This window comes from Bufo bufo, chromosome 1, assembly GCF_905171765.1.
Source record: "Bufo bufo chromosome 1, aBufBuf1.1, whole genome shotgun sequence".
NCBI classification, from domain to species: domain Eukaryota; kingdom Metazoa; phylum Chordata; class Amphibia; order Anura; family Bufonidae; genus Bufo; species Bufo bufo.
The window spans coordinates 282780296-282798605 of record NC_053389.1 but is presented as its reverse complement, the minus strand read 5'-3'; positions in this window follow the sequence as shown (position 1 = coordinate 282798605).

Below are 18310 nucleotides of genomic sequence, written 5' to 3'. Positions count from 1 at the left end.
ATTCACTGTGGATGTTGCTGTTAGGGGCAGGCCGCTGTGGATGTCACTGTTAGGGGGGCAGGGGCCACTATTAAAGGAGCAACTGCTGTGGAGGTCACTGTTAAGGCAGCAGGGTTCTGTGAGGTCACTGTTAATGGAGTGGAGTACTGTGTAGGTCACTGTTAGGGAGCGGGCCCCTGAGGAGATCACTGTCAAGGGAGTGGGGTGCTATGAAACTAACTGTTAAACGGGCGGGCTGCTGTGAAGGTCAAAGTTAAGGGAATGGGCTTCTGTGAAGGTCCCATTTTAAAGTTGCGGGCACTGTGGGGGGTCAGTGTTATTAGGTGGGGGACTGTGGAGTTCACTGTTAAAGGGTCAGGGTGCTGTAGAGGTCACTGTTATGGGGGATACTGTTGATATCTTTTAACGACACACACAAAAATGAAATAGATGAAATATACCCTTGCGAAGCCGGGTTCTTCTGCTAGTGTCTCATAAAATATTTATCAATCAATATTCACCATATGTCATATTATAATTTTTTTAGGACGTTAGAAGGCTTAGAATTTTAGAAGCAATTTTTCATATTTTTAAGAAAATTTACTAAACCATTTTTTAAGCCAAAATTCAGTTATAAAGCGATTTTGAGGGCTTACGTAATGAAAACCACCCATACATTACCCCATTTTAGAAACTACACCCCTTAAATTATTCAAAACTTATGTTACAAACTTTGTTAACCCTTTATCAGGTCTGATATGGCAGGTAACAGATGTGAGGAGCAGAGGGGAGTGAAGAGGAATACCCTTCCACTAAGGAGAGGGAGGCGTGGTGACCCCCTAACTCACCTGGCTGCCCTGACGTGCCTAGATGGGCTGCTAACCCGTACGCCGATCACATGCTTTTTGGCTTACCCTGAAATCAGCCCTAGGTAGTGAGTAGGGCGGTGGAAGCACTAGTCCTCACCACTGACACCTAGGGTAACAACAGGGAAAGGACAAACAAAGCAAACAATCCCCGAAGGGAGAGAACCGGAGATCCAACAGCACCAGTTCCAACAGCTCCACAGCAACTCTAACTCCACCTGAGGTCTGAATAGAAGATCTGGAAAGAAGGTCTATATCTGGCAACAAGGAATGCAGAAAGGGAGAACATAGAGTAGCTGGCTGACAGAGAACAGCTGAATGGAAAAGCTACAGATTCTTAAATGGAACAAAAAGGATTGCAAACCTAAGCAGGAAAACCTGGACCGGAATCTATTCTCACCACTAGGTCATGGAGCGATCTCTTGAGAAACCGAGCGTGTAGCCACCCGATGCAACTTTCTGACCCCAGGAACAACAGGGTCAGCGATAGGTCGTGACACTGTTGAGGTGTTTAGCAAGAATTAAAGGAAAATGGAGGTGAAATTTCAAAATTTTATTATTTTGCAGATTTTGTATGTTAATAAATTTCTTCTTGCAACACAGCAAGGGTTAACAGAAAAATAAACCTCAATATGCATAACTCTGATTCTTCAGTTTACAGAAATACCCATTATGTGGTGGTAAACTGCTGTCGGGAGGTATGCCGCCATGAGGTCGGTAATGAATTCCGACAGCTGTGCGTCGCTCACTGACTCAGGGATGTTGCGGAACCTAATATTGTTCCTCCTGGAACGGTCCTCTAGATCTGCCAGTTTAAGGCTACTTTCACACTAGCGTTCGGAGCGGATCCGTCTGATGTTTCATCAGACGGATCCGCTCCTATAATGCAGACGTTCGCATCCGTTCAGAACGGATCCGTCTGCATTATAACTTAGAAAATTTTCTAAGTGTGAAAGTAGCCTGAGCGGATCCGTTCAGACTTTACATTGAAAGTCAATGGGGAACGGATCCGCTTGAAGATTGAGCCATATGGTGTCATCTTCAAGCGGATCCGTCCCCATTGACTTCCATTATAAGTCTGGACGGATCCGCTCGCCTTCGCACGGCCAGGCGGAGCGGAGGCTGAACGCTGGCAGACTGATGCATTCTCAGCGGATCCGCCTCCACTGAGAATGCATTAGGGCCAGACGGCTGCGTTCAGGACCGCTCATGAGCCCCTTCAAACGGAGCTCACGAGCGGACACCTGAACGCAGGTGTGAAAGTAGCCTTAATTTGATGGCAGAAAGTTCATCTTCCACTGAGTTATGAACATCTACAAGAGAATTATGTGCAGTGACAAATTCCTCCATTTTATCCTCTAGGTGGGCTGTTCTTTCACCTATGGCCACAATTTCTGCATGAATAGTAGAGATAGTGTCCCTAAAGTCCCTATGAATAGACTGTTTAAGTTCAGTGAGCATATCTTGCATGATTGCCACTGAGAGGGTGGTTTCTTTAGGGTTAATGGGAGTATCTGTGGCTGATAAAGGAGAGGAAGATTGTGCAGGGTAACCACTCACCCTTTTCTGCTTTTTATTATCTTGCAGGGGAGAGCTGGAGGAATCCCGCTGACCATTTGGCATGAGCAGAGGTGGGTTGGAGCCTGAAGATCTCGGCGAGGAGCGGGGAGAATCCTCTGTCTGGCGGGAATCTGCGCAGATTCATCTTTTACATTTCCGATCTCCGCTGTTACCAAGAAAGGGGTGAATGCCAGAGACTGGACTCCTGAGGCGGAGGCCGCCTTCATCCAATTAAAAATATCTTTTGCTTCTGCACCTGTTCTGCATCATCCCGATGTCTTCCGCCAATTCTTTTTAGAAGTGGACGTCTCCTCTATAGGAGCCAGTGCTGTTTTACTACAAACAGGTTCCAAAGGCAAGATATTTACATGTGGATTCTCCTCCAAGCTCTTCTCCCCTGCTGAGAGGAATTACTGTATAGGAGACAGGGCACTTCTGGCCAAAAAGCTTGCCTTGGAGGAGTGGCGTTATCTATTGGAGGGGACCCAGCATCCAGTAATAATCTTCACCGACCACAGCTCAGCGTCTGAACCCTTGCCAAGCCAGGTGGGCACTCTTCTTCTCCCATTTGATTTTGAGCTGCACTTTTGCCCGGCTGAGAAAAACATCAAGGCGGATGCTCTGTCTCGGTCATTTGACTTCTCCGACCAGCAGGAGGAGCCCCAGTACATTGTAGATCCTGCTCGCTTGATCACAGTGGCTCCTGTCCTGTTAAAAGACAGATAGCTTCTTGGAAGTTAAGTGTTTCATTTCCCTGTTGTATTTCAGTTTGACTTTTCTGTGTGTTGAATTTCCTTGTTGTTTTGAATTAGGCCTCAGGGAGACTCCCGTTAATCCTTTGTTTTGGAGGAACAGGTTGTCTAATTAATGTCATTAGTACCAGGGTCCTTTAGGGTTAGATAGGACTTTAGGCATTCCTGTGTATGAACTCACCTACAATTGGGGTCTGTTCATACTGGTAGCCAGTCAGGGCTTTGGTTAGGGTTTTCACTAGGAGGTGTCCATCTTCCTTCCCTAGTTTTCAGTCCTTATTTCCTTTCCCCTTTCCCTCCTATGTTCGGTGTGGGGTTTCCCTCCTACATTAGAGCGTGACAATAGTACATGACAAACTCTTTCTAACAAAGCTAGAACCAGCCCTGTATCTCACATGGATCCAGAGATCTCCACATTCATTGCTCTGTTACAGCTCAAGGGGAGTGTCTTTTCTGCTGCAGCTAAAGGGGCAAGTGAGTTAGGGCCCTTTCACACTTGCGTTCTTTTCTTCCGGCATAGAGTTCCGTCGTCGGGGCTCTATGCCGGAAGAATCCTGATCAGTTTTATCCTAATGCATTCTGAATGGAGAGAAATCCGTTCAGGATGCATCAGGATGTCTTCAGTTCCGGACCAGAACGTTTTTTGGCAGGAGAAAATACCGCAGCATGCTGCGCTTTTTGCTCCGGCCAAAAATCCGGAACACTTGCCGCAAGGCCGGATCCGGAATTAATGCCCATTGAAAGGCATTAATCCGGATCCGGCCTTAAGCTAAACGTCGTTTCGGCGCATTGCCGGATCCGACGTTTAGCTTTTTCTGAATGGTTACCATGGCAGCAAGGACGCTAAAGTCCTGGCAGCCATGGTAAAGTATAGTGGGGAGCGGGGGAGCAGTATACTTACTGTCCGTGCGGCTCCCCGGGCGCTCCAGAGTGACGTCAGGGCGCCCCACGCACATGGATGACGTGATCGCATGGACATGTCATCCATGCGCATGGGGCGCTCTGACGTCATTCTGGAGCGCCCCGGGAGCCGCACGGACTGTAAGTATACTGCTCCCCCGCTCCCCAGTACTACTATGGCAACCAGGACTTTAATAGCGTCCTGGTTGCCATAGTAACACTAAACGCATTTTGAAGACAGATCCGTCTTCAAATGCTTTCAGTTCCCTTGCGTTTTTCCGGATCCGGTGGGCACCTCCGGCAAATGGAGTGCACGCCGGATCCGGACAACGCAAGTGTGAAAGAGCCCTAAGACAAAGAAATAAAAAAAAAAACAGCAGGTGGCACTATACAGATACATTTTATTAAATAACTCAGGGGCTATGCAAAATTTTTAATAACATGCAATTGGCTCAGTACTGAAGGGGTTAAAAAGCAACATAAAATCAATATGTAAACCCAGCCTGAAACTAATTCTTCTTCTGAAATAAACAGATATCTTGTAGAAACATAAATCTTAAAGGGGTTATCCGATCCCTGAAATGCCCCCACCCATATGCCCGGGCTCCTCATACACAATGTACTTACCTCGCTCCCTGGCACCCGCGTTACTCCTGGTCCCCGTATGGCCGCCGCTTATTCTCCCCGTGCACAAATTAAAACATCCGGAGTCGCGGGGAAGCCAATAGCGGGCGGTGATGGGGATATGCCTCCCTAGCGTCACCCGCGATGCTAGAGAGGTTTGTCCCTGTCACCACCTGCTATTGGCTGCCCCCGACGCCGGATGTTTTCATCCCCGCACTGGGTGCAGCAGTGGAGGCCGTGCGGGGACCAAGAGCAAAGTGGGTGTCGGGGAGTGAGGTAAGTACATTGTGTGTGAGGGGCCCGGGCATATGAAAGGGCATTTCAGGGGTCGATAACCCCTTTAGTCTCTTCCTAATGCCTTACATTTTCATCTGACCGATAATGAAAACGTGGCACTTAGCATTCCTAGTCTTATGTTGCAGCAGAGCAGGGAGGGGGGGTGCTCCTGCTGCAGCCAGTTGCTTTACAGCCAGAGAGAGGTTTATGAGAAGGAGGAAGGGGAATTTTCTGATCTTTTGGGACACATAGATAAGAATTCTTTATATAATTCTCAAATATTCAGACAGGAAGAGGACGTTAAAAGTAACCTGTCACCATGAAAATGTAGACAATCTATGAGCACCATGCTATAGAGTAGGTGGAGCTGAGTAGATTGATATATAGTTTTATAGAAAAAGATTCTGTAAAACTTGTAAGGCACCTTTCAGACGAGCGAGTTCCACGCATCGGACTCGCAGCGTGAGTATGTGGCAACTCCTGTCCTGACCTCCCAGCACTGACATAATGCTGTGCTATATGACCCCGTCAGTGCTGGGAGGTCAGGACGGGGACTGCTGCATACTCACGCTGCGAGTCCCATGCGTGGAACTCACTCGTCGGAAAGGGGCTTAATTTATATATTTAAATCTGTGATCTTTTTATGCTGAGGAGTCAGGTGGGCGATCTTATCAGCAATTGACAGCCTTCACTGTATGCTTAGTCATGCAGATGTATCTGTCAATCACTGTGTGGCACCACCCACATGACTCCTAGGCATTAAAGGAATAGAGGTTTAAGTGTATATAAATTACAAGTTTTAATGAATCTTTTCCCATATATCTTCTCAGCTCCTCCTGCTCTATAACATGTTCAATGTGACAGGTTCCCTTTAAAATAATTTTTTTTGTTCATTTTTTATATGTATTGTTCCTTTAAACTACTTTATCATATTTTACCCTTTTTTCGTGGTCAGTAATACAGTGTCTAAATGCAGATGGTTACATTCGGACAAGTCGTCCCACTTATTAGTGTGTGGAGCCAGCAGGTACTGTTCCAGAACCTAGACCTGAGTTACTCTTGAATAAAGTGCTCAATATGTTTTTATGTCCTTAGTCAGCAGGCTTGGCAGGAATCCACATTCTGATCTCCAGACAGAACATTAGGTGATCGATTCATCTTGATTGTTTTGGGGACAATGACAGTGACTGAGACAGTGACAAATAGCTAAGTGCTGACCGCTGAGTTGCTGCACTTTTAGCATTTGGAGGAATTCTAGCAGAAATAAAAATTAACTTTGGCTGCATCCTGTAAATTTTGTAATGACACAGATCTGCTGTTTTTATTCAAGGTTACTATTACCACTTTTTGCCGCTTTTGAATGTCAAATGTGTATTTTCCTTTAGGGCAGATTATTTCATATCAGGATGTCCTATGTTTATTTAATTTAATTTATACTTATGTGGTGATGTGTACAGTATAAGTGCTGGGAGGCGTGTATATCCCACCCAGATACCTCAACTGGGTGAGATAACTGAAATCCAGAAAGCTGCAGTGGTTTCAGCAAAGTGTAGTTTGCTGAGACAGTTTTGTCTAGATGTTGTTCTGGGCTGGATTTCATGTGGACTGGGGGATAGGTTTGGTAGTGGGACCTGCCAGGCCACACCCTTCTACTACATGTATTGTCTTTTGCCGGAGGTGATCGCAGGTGAGGCCTGTTGCTGTAATCAAAGAGGGATAAAACAACCCTCTGTGTATGACTTGGAATGGAGAAAGGCTGAGGAATCCTGAGAGAGAGGGGAGCCTGAGAGGATCTGTGTGGTCTCAGCCAGGAGGGCTGAGGGGCCATGAGGCTTTGTAAAGCCTGAAGTTTGGGGGGCCCAGAGACACCTACGGAAAGAGGGTCGCACGGTCAGTCAGGAGGACTTCTGCACCATCCCCCCCCAAGGCTGTTGGTGTGGTCACAGCCTGGAGGTTGCTGGACCGTATATGGCTGAGGAAGCAGAATCTAATCCCGTGTGTGAACGGCGCTCTATAGGTGAGGTAGAGACTCAGACAACACATGTATTAGGTAAAGACCAGACGGGCAGGTGTCTATTTTCGATGTTTATGTGTGTGATGGTGTTGAAGTGCCAAAATAAAGCACATTTTGGACTTGAACCGCATTGTCAGAGGAGAAATCTGTGATTGCGACCCCCTGAGAGAGAGCGATCCCTTACACTTAGATTTATTTATTATTTTTACATTTTTATTTTATTTAATTTTTATTTTAGGGGGGGGGGGGGCCATTTAGCAATCGAGAAATATGTTCTGTACAACTGTGACTGAAAGGGAATAAAACCAGATATTGAAACATATTGGGGATATGTATTGTTTCCCCTACGCCAGTTTTCTGCCATAAAAAAGTCACTAACATAGGGTTTGCAAATTTTTATATGCCATTACTCCTAAATCTAGGCGCAAGTGGCGTTTCCATGCCGCTTTCACCTTTTTCTGAGAAGGGGTATGGTGAGGGAGGAGGTGGGGCTAGCAAACTCGGCTCAGCCCATTTATCTACTTTTATACCAGTTTAAAAATATTATTATTTTTTTTTTTAAAACAGGTCATTTTTTTTATAATACACTCTCTTAAAAGGGGTTGTCCCACGCAAAATTGTAATGACCGGCGTCACGCAAAGGGAGGGAACTGGGAAGGCCCTGTCCAAGGGAGAGGGAAAGATGGTGACCCCTGACGCACCTTGCAGCTGGCACCTGACTGCCCTGACATCCCTAGACGGGTTCCTCACCCGTACGCCGATCACGTGCCTAAACCCTGGCTTTCCCTATGATGAGCCCTATGTAGTGAACAGGGCGGTGGGAACACTAGTCCGCACCACTGACACTAAAGGAAAACACCAAGGAGAGGACAGACAATACAGACAAAACATATAATCCCAGGTGGGCGACAACAGCAGACCACCAAGGCCCAACAGGGATCCGGAGGGTAACTTTCTGGAACAACAACCAGGGAACACAGCTACACAGCTCCAGTGGGTCAGTATAGAAGTCCAGGCAGGAAGCTCTATATCTGGCAACCAGAGAAGTGAGAGATGGGAATATAAGGAGGTTGGGATTGCTGGACAAGAAACAGCTGAGGAGGAGAAGCTACGGATCCCTGAGTGAGCCAAAAAGGATTGCAAGGCAAACCCAGAAAGCTACCATTAATAAACAGTACTGTCTTTAGACATAGAGCACGCAGCCACCCGCTGCAACTTCCTGACCCCGGGTATAACGGAGTCAGGCGTGGCTCTTGACACCCTCGTGACAGTACCCCCCTCTCTACGAGGGGCCTCCGGACACTCAGGACTAGGTCTCTCAGGATGAGAGGCATGAAAAGCCCGAACTAACCTGTCGGCGTTTACCTCAGACGCTGGAACCCACATTCTTTCCTCGGGACCGTAACCCCTCCAATGCACCAGATATTGAAGAGAGCGGCGGACCCGACGAGAATCAACAATTTTGGATATTTGAAACTCTAGATTACCATCCACAACAACAGGAGGAGGTGGCAGCGGTGACGGTTCTAGAGGTGGAACATACTTCTTGAGTAACGACTTATGGAAGACGTTATGGATTTTAAAAGTCTGAGGTAGCTCCAGGCGAAAAGCCACGGGGTTAATGATGGCTACTATTTTGTAAGGGCCAATGAACCTAGGACCCAGTTTCCAAGAGGGAACCTTTAACTTAATATTCCTAGTAGACAACCACACATAGTCATTCACTCCTAGGTCCGGACCTGGCGACCGTCTCTTATCAGCCATGCATTTATATTTACCTCCCATATTTTTCAAATTAGCTTGCACTTTCTGCCATACAGAAGAGAGAGATGACGAAAACCGTTCCTCTTCGGGAACCCCAGAAGACCCCCCTCTTTGAAAGTACAGAATTGGGGATGAAAACCATATGCACCAAGAAATGGTGACTTGCCAGTAGATTCCTGACGGCGATTATTTATGGCAAACTCGGCTAACGGTAAATATGATGACCACACCTCTTGGTTTTCAGACACAAAACATCTTAGATATGTCTCAAGGTTTTGGTTGGTACACTCAGTCTGTCCATTCGACTGAGGATGGAAAGCTGAGGAAAAGGACAAGTGTACCCCCAAACGGGAACAAAAAGCTTTCCAAAATTTAGAAATAAACTGGGTTCCCCGATCCGAAACAACATCGGAAGGGACCCCGTGAAGCTTCACGATTTCACTGATGAATACCTGAGCAAGAGTCTTAGCATTAGGTAGTGCGGGTAACGCAATGAAGTGTACCATTTTGCTAAACCTGTCCACTACTACCAAGATAACAGTTTTACCCACAGACAAAGGTAAGTCAGTGATAAAATCCATTGACAGATGTGTCCATGGCCTATTGGGAATGACAAGTGGCAATAAAGACCCTGCAGGACGTGTATGAGAGACTTTCGCGTGCGCACAAGTAGAACAGGAAGACACAAAATCCATTACATCCTGACGCAACCTTGGCCACCAAAAACGACGAGACAATAGCTCCAAGGTTGCTTTACTACCCGGGTGCCCAGCAAGTGCCGAATTATGATGTTCCTTTAATAATTCGAGACGCAGGTTTAACGGTACAAACAATTTCTCTGAGGGGCAAGAGACCGGGGCGTCCCCCTGGGCCTCTAACACCTTCCCCTCCAGAACAGAGTGTACTGCAGAGACAACCACTCCTCTTTGTAGAATGGGTACCGGATCACTCACATTACCCCCTCCAGGGAAACAACGAGATAGTGCATCTGCCTTGGTATTTTTTGCCCCAGGACGATAGGTAATCACAAAGTTAAACCTGGTAAAAAATAGCGACCACCTAGCTTGTCTAGGGGTGAGACGCTTAGCTGATTCGAGGTACAGAAGGTTTTTGTGGTCCATAATCACAGTGACGGGGTGGATTGCCCCCTCTAAAAAGTGACGCCATTCTTCAAACGCTAGTTTAATAGCTAATAGTTCCCTATTGCCAATATCATAGTTCTTCTCTGCTGCAGATAGTTTTTTAGAAAAGAACGCACAAGGACGCCATTTGACAGGAGACGGACCCTGAGACAGCGCAGCCCCCACTCCCACCTCTGACCCATCTACTTCAACAATAAAAGGCTGGGAGACATCAGGTTGGATTAGTACAGGTGCCGAGGTAAACCTCTCTTTTAGAGAGGTAAAAGCAATTTTAGCGGTGTCAGACCATTTAGAAAAATCAGTCCCCTTCCTAGTCATGTCAGTAAGGGGTTTTACAATCACCGAATAATTTTTAATGAACTTTCTATAGAAATTTGCGAAGCCCAAGAACCGTTGCAGTGCTTTGAGGTTCTCAGGAAGATCCCAATCTCAAATTGCCTGGACCTTCCTAGGATCCATACGGAAACCTGAAGCAGATAATAAATAACCTAGGAACTGTATTTCCTGAACGGCGAAGACACACTTTTCAATTTTAGCATATAATTTATTCGTCCGTAGGACCTGCAGTACCTGTCTGACATGCACCTCATGTGTTTTCAGATCAGACGAATAAATTAAAATATCATCTAGGTATATCACCACAAACCTGCCGATAAGATGACTAAAAATGTAATTAACGAAATGTTGGAAGACAGCAGGAGCATTGGTCAGACGGAAAGGCATGACTAGATTTTTATACTGCCCCTCAGGGGTGTTAAAAGCTGTCTTCCACTCATCCCCTTCCTTGATACGAATCAGATTGTAGGCCCCCCTAAGATCAAGTTTGGAGAACCACCTAGCACCCGCAATCTGATTAAACAGGTCAGGAATGAGAGGAAGAGGGTATGGGTCTCGGATGGTTATCCGGTTTAGTTCGCGAAAATCTAGGCAAGGACGCAGGCCCCCATCTTTCTTTTTAACAAAGAAAAACCCTGCAGCCACGGATGAAGAAGAGGGTCTGATGTGTCCCTTATATCTCTCGGAGATATAATCTTTCATGGCTTGTCTCTCTGGACCCGAAATATTATATAACCTGGTCTTGGGTAATTTTGCGCCGGGAATAAGTTTAACCAGGCAATCATAAGGACGGTGAGGTGGTAACTTCTGACAACCCTTTTCAGAAAAAACGTCCTCAAAATCCGAAATAAATGTAGGTAGGGTAGTTATGGAGGCGACTAAGCAATTGCTATTTAAGCAATTTTCTCTGCAATGCTCACTCCACTCGGATATCTCTCGGCCTGCCAATCCACCACTGGATTGTGCGCTACCAACCAGGGAAGGCCCAGCACTACCGGAGTGGGAAGCCCCTCCAGAACATAACATGAAAGCATCTCATTATGGTGGTCCCCTACCCGAAGGTGTAAATTATGAACAATGTGGGTGAGGTTTCTCTGAGACAGAGGAGCAGAATCAATAGCGAATATGGGAATAGGTCTCTGTAGCGTACAGAGAGACAAACCCATAGTGACGGCAAAATGGGCATCTATCAAATTTACCCCTGCTCCACTGTCTAGAAAGAAAGAAATTGTCTCCGTCTTAACACCAAAAACAATAACCGCTGGCAACACAAATTGCGATGTACGTATGGAGGAAACATATACCCCCCGGCTGACATCCTCCACACAGCCTGGGGTTAGTAGTTTTCCGACGGTCTTTTGTTTCTGAGGAAAGAAGGACAGACATTAATGAAATGACCCCTCTCCCAACAAAAAAAACAAACCCCACGCCTACGGCGAGCCTCAGGAGGACGAACCTGACGAGTAGTTCCTCCTAGCTGCATAGGCTCGTCTAAGTCCGTACAGACTAACTGCTGCTTGGAAGGGGTTACCAATTGCTCCGGTTTTTTCAACCTGTCCCTAAGGCGTCTATCTATTCGGATAGAAAGGGACATTACCGCATCAAGGGAAAAGGGGGTCTCATATAATGCAAGCGCATCCTTAACCCTTTCGGATAACCCAGAGCAGAACTGACTCCTGAGAGCCGGGTCGTTCCATTGGGTATCCGTAGCCCACCTACGGAAGTCAGAGCAATACTCCTCTACCGGCCAGCTCTCCTTGTAGGAGTCTCCGTAATCTTGATTCAGCCAGTGCGACTCGGTCAGGGTCGTCATATATGAGACCCAAGGCCCCGAAAAACTCATCCACTGACCGAAGAGCCTGGGAATCAGTGGGTAAAGAGAACGCCCAGGACTGCGGGTCCCCCTGCAGCAGGGAAATAACAACCCCAACCCGCTGTTCTTCATTACCAGAGGAGTAAGGGCGCAGTTTAAAATATAATTTACAGGCCTCACGGAATGTCAAAAACTTGTCCCATCCCCCAGAAAATCTGTCAGGGAGAGGGACCTTGGGTTCCACAACAACCTGGTTACCAGTAGCAACCGCTGGGCTTGCGGTCAGTTGTAATTGCTGCTGTTGCTGGAGGACCGACGCCTTCAATCCTGCCACCTCCAAAGACAGGCCATGAAATTGTTTGGACAGAGCAGCAATTGGATCCATACTGGATTCTAAGTAGGTAAAAAAAAAAAAAATTTTTTTTACCTACACAAAATAAGGGCCAGATATAATGTAATGACCGGCGTGACGCACAGGGAGGGAAAAGGGAAAGCCCTGCCCAAGGGAGAGGGAAAGGTGGTGACCCCTGACTCACCTTGCAGCTGGCACCTGACTGCCCTGACGTCCCTAGACGGGTTCCTCACCCGTGCGACGATCACGTGCCTAAACCCTGGCTTTCCCTAAAATGAGCCCTAGATAGTGAACGGGCCGGTGGGATCGCTAGTCCGCACCACTGACACTAAGAGGGAAACACCAGGGAGAGGACAGACAATACAGACAAACACATACACCCAGGTGGGCGACCACAGCAGACCACAAAGGTCCAACAGGGATCCGGAGGGTAACGTTCTGGACCAACAACCAGAGAACGCAGCAACACAGCTCCAGAGGGTCAGTACAGAAGTCCAGGCAGGAAGCTCTATATCTGGCAACCAGAGAAGTGTGAGAGGGGAATATAAGGAGGTTGGGAGTGCTGGACAAGGAACAGCTGAGGAGAAGGAGCTACGGATCCCTGAGTGAGCCAAAAAGGGTTGCAAAGCAAACCCAGAAAGCTACCATAAGGAAACAGCCCTATCTTACATAGAGCGCGCAGCTAACCGCTGCGACCTCCTGACCGCGGGTATAACGGAGTCAGGCGTGGTTCTTGACACCCTCGTGACAACAACTCTGGGTACCAACACTACCATCTACAAAGTGGACTCAATGTCCCTGTTGCTTAACTGCAACTGGCGTCACGACTACTTGCTCTGTAAGAGGGACACATATCGTAAAAACCTTCTAAGGGGCAAGGGATGCCCCGGATGCCGATTTAAGGGCGTTGCATCAATTGGCATCACGAACAAGAGCCGTGAAACGTTAAAACTGTGTGCCATTAAGAACAGAATTCAGAACAGTAACAAACTATGTGCTATACCATTCTAAAGCCTACAAATTTATTAGCCTATTGGATTTACAAATACACTGTTGAAAATGACTTTAATGTGTTTGCTGCAGAGTGACCAGCGCAAAACGCTGCACACCGGTGCCCGAGGAGTTAATCAGCCATTTTTACATGTAATGGCGCAGCTTCTTCACCAAACAGAGCAGGAAAGTTAAGGAACACCCTTAGCTAAAATGGGAAGTTCTGGCCATGCCCACCGGGAGCGATGTTACTGCGTGAAGAGAGAAAGGATAAACTCCACCTCTGAAGCTCCTACTTTACTTCCAGTTTTAGCCTGCGCAAAAGGCTTCAAGATGGCGACTGAAACACATCAACGGAAGACTACCCCACAGTCTACCGGGGAGGAGGCACCCAGCAGAAGTGACCTCTCTGACCTGAAAGATGCTCTAGAAGAAATTTGTCTCCCGCAGCTTGTCCAGAGATCAGGGTCGGAGGTGCCCACAAGCCCAGTGCCGGCTGGTGCGGTGGGGGCAGACGGATATCCTACTCCGCCACCCAGAAGAAGCGAAGCACCTAAAAAGAGCGAGAAGGTCGACTCTTTCAATCCCATGGTGCCCTGGAGAGTGACCGCCCACATCACTGATGCATGAGAGGATCGAAAGGCTGTTGAGGATTGCAGGGTTGGATCAGTACTGGTTCAACATAGACCGAGGTACAGGGTTTATATAAGATGACAAGTCAGGGACAGAACTATTTGTCAACCGCCGCTCGGTTAAGAGACCATACATAGCCGCCTACAGGAAGAGTAGAGTGAGGTCCAACGATATCAAGAGAGATTCGCACCTGAGCCAGAGCCTCTCATACCAGGACTGCCTGCACCCCCAATCATAGGTCGGCAGATGGGACGCATGGATTAGACAGCCTTGGTGTACATCACAGCTTAGACAAAGCTCTGTTTGTGCAGGTGTTTTGGGTAGTAGATCCAGATACTGGGACATAAAATCCTCACTGTCCCTGTTCTGCCCCTTTATCTACCCCTGCCTACAGGCAGAGCACACGCCCCGGAAGGAGAAACCCCACCTCTCGGTGGCTAAGCCCTTTACTGGTGTCTGTATATACCCTGTTCTCTATACAGTCTTTATCCCACAGATGCAAAATTGGATGCAACACGTGATGACTTAAAAACAGGAAACTTAGGGAAAAAATAAAAAAAGATGCTTGCAACAAGAAGTACGTCCCTTCTCATTTGTCCTGACGCAGAGTTTCCCCAACTTCACAGCTGGTTCATCATGGGACAGTAAATATACACCAGTAAATAATATAAATTCTCCAGATAATAGGAAAGAAGATAAAGTCTCATTCAAATGTGATGACGGAGCAAACCTATGATGAGGGTTCTCCAGGAGACCTAAGCTTCTAGGTGTGGATTCTTTGATGCAGGCGTCTCCTTGTCATTTTGAATATGGCGCCTTATATAGCCCAGAGCTTCATTAACCGCTTTCCCCCCCCCCCCCCCCCCCCACACACACACACACACACTTCCTTTCCATGGATTGATATTACCACTATTAAACACTCTAACCAGGCTTATAAAAACTCCTCTAGAAGTATGGATAGGGCAACGCTTAACTTACAGGCTTAGGATCTTAATATCATTGATCGCATTATACAGTCCTGATCAAAAGTTTAAGACCACTTGAAAAATGGCAAAAAATCATATTTAGCCTGGCTGGATCTTAACAAGGTTCCAAGTAGAGCTTCAACATGCAACAAGAAGAAATGAGAGTGAGACAAAACATTTTTTTGAGCATTCAATTTAATGAAAACAACAAATAAACTGAAACAGGCTGTTTTTCAGCTGATCAAAATTCTAGGACCACATGCCTTTAAAAGGACAAATCTGTGCAAAGATGTGGATTCATTGTCATTTTCTGTCAGGTAGTCACACGTTGTGATGGCAAAGGCAAAAAAACTCTCCCTTTTTGAACGTGGTCGGGTTGTTGAACTGCATAAGCAGGGTCTCTCACAGCGCGCCATTGCTGCTGAGGTGGGACGCAGTAAGACAGTTATTTGGAATTTCTTAAATGATCCTGAGGGTTATAGAACAAAAAAGTTAAGTGGAAGACCAAAAAAATTTCACCAGCACTGAGCCGGAGGATCCAATTGGCTGTCCGTCAAGATACTGGACGATCCTCGACCCAAATTAAGGCCCTTACTGGTGCAGACTGCAGCCCCATAACCATCAGACGGCACCTGAGACTAAAGGGCTTCAAAAACAAAAAACGTCTTCAAAGACCTCGTCTGCGTGAAAGCCACAGAACTGCTCGTTTGGACTTTGCAAGAGAGCACCAAACATGGGACATTCAAAGGTGGAAGAAAGTTTTATTCTCTGATGAGAATTTTTTTTACCTTGATGGTCCTGATGGTTTCCAACATTACTGGCATGACAAGCAGATCCCACCTGAGATGTTTTCTACGCGCCACAGTGGAGGGGGCGCCATAATGGTTTGGGGTGCTTTTTCCTTCAGTGGAACAATGGAGCTTCAGGAAGGGCAGGGGCGTCAAACGGCCACTGGCTATGTCCAGATGTTGCAGAGAGCATTCCTCATGACTGAGGGCCCTCGTCTGTGTGGTAACGACTGGGTTTTTCAACAGGACAACGCTACAGTACACAATGCCCGCAGGACAAGGGACTTCTTCCAGGAGAATAACATCACTCTTTTGGCCCATCCTGCGTGTTCCGCTGATCTAAATCCAATTGAGAACCTTTGGGGATGGCTGGAAAGGGAAGTTTACAAAAATGGACAACAGTTCCAGACAGTAGATGGCCTTTGTGCGGCCGTCTTCACCACTTGGAGAAATGTTCCCACTCACCTCATGGAAACGCTTGCATCAAGCATGCCGAAACAAATTTTTGAAGTGATCAACAATAACGGCAGAGCTATTCATTACTGAATTCATGTTTGGAAGTTGGATTTCTGTTTTGGGGGTGTTTAGTTTTTTTTTGGAGGTGTGGTCCTAAACTTTTGATCAGCTGAAAAACAGCCTGTTTCAGTTTATTTGTTGTTTTCATTAAATTGAATGCTCAAAAAATGTTTTGTCTCACTCCCATTTCTTCTTGTTGCATGTTGAAGCTCTACTTGGAACCTTGTTAAGATACAGCCATGCTAAATATGATTTTTTGCCATTTTTCAAGTGGTCTTAAACTTTTGATCAGGACTGTACATTATCTACGCAGGTTTACCTAAAAAGGCCAGTTCAAACGCAAAATGCGTTCCACCATGCGAACCGGAAGTTAAACGGCTGCATCGCGCCTCATGTGGAATGCAGATGCAGTGTCCCACTCGTGAACTAGGTTGATTGTGTTTTATTGTCATATATTATGCCTGTATGCTGTACTTCATCTCATGTCATATTCTCCCATGTCACTATGTGATTCTATATGTAAGATCCTTTATACAGGCTAGGTTAGTGTGCACTACACTAGTTTCTCCACTAGATGGGGCAGTGTTGCAGTGTATATATAGCTTAGCTCAGGCCTATTTAGGCAGTCTTTTCCTGAAGTCTAGTCAGTGAGCAGCCATGATGTAGCTGCCTGCTGGAGAGAGGTCTCCTGCCTCTCTGCTCTCTCCCTGTTGGCTCCACAGTCCAGGGTTAAAACCTACAAGATTCAGCCTAGAGGTGAGAAATCTACTTCTATAGCTCGCTGCTCCGGGGTGACCAGTGATAAGCTGCAAACAGCAAGTATTCAAGGGGACTAGTATATTTTATTCAAGTCAAAGGATAGCAAACGGCTGTACTCATAGGCTTCCCAGGCACCTTTGCAATTAGGTGTAGGACACAGCTTCCGGCATCTCCACCTCCAGTTTAAATCCTGAGGACAGTTATGCCAACTGTCAGAAAAGCACTGGAAAAATGGTATTACTTACCGGTAGTTTGATTTTACAGAGCCCATGACAGCACCACCGGAGAGAGGAGGATCCGCCCCACAGAGACAGGAAACCTGCAGAATAAAACGGGCGGGCATACTCCTCCTCTTCAGTGAGTTTTCCAAGTATCGGAGGAAGGCCGCCACATGAATTGGACATGCTATTTGTATACAAGGAATATATCTTATAATAATTTTTTTTTATATATATATATATATATATATATATATATATATATATAGTATAGTTTCCAAAGATGAGGCAACACCCCAATGGAAGTAAAAAGTGGATCCTTTATTCCCCTCTGTGCAACGTTTCAACCGTCTCAATGCGGTCTTTCTCAAGCATAACAAAATGGTGTCATATAGGGGTATATATACCCACAATACATTGCAAATAATAAACGTGACAATTATTCAATCTTAGATAAAATAACATAAATGGTACATTATATAGTGCATAAAAACACCCATATATTGTATAGCCAAGTGATCTATATAGCATAGTATTCATCATAGTTCAATACAGTGTACAAACACATTAATCATTGTGATAACATCAGAGTAAGTTAATTGACCAATATCAAATTCATCAATAAAGTGTCATATCACCTGTGCATGTAAAGAAAGTGCATGTAGCTTAAAAACAAACTCACACCGGGGCGTATGGGTCGAAACGCCAAAAATCTGCGTCCTCACCGCCAAACTGCGCATGCCCAGAGTACCTGCCACGTCACCAGAGAGACGCCCCAAGCCAAGGAGCCAAGCGTCATCACCATGGAGATGTGAGAACACATGACCAGAGCGATAGACCCGTGACTCCTCAGGATGACGCACCGGGTAGAACCACGCCCACAAGGCCGGACCTGCGTCGCCGGGCAACAATGAAACATTGCTGACCCGGCAATAGCAGTCCCGCAACGTGCGTCGAGGTCCGCCCCCAAGTCATATGACAGGTACGGGCACCGGGGCACAGAAATCGGCAGGGGAAGAGGGAAAATTACAGACGAGGGGAGAGAAACAATACTGGCATC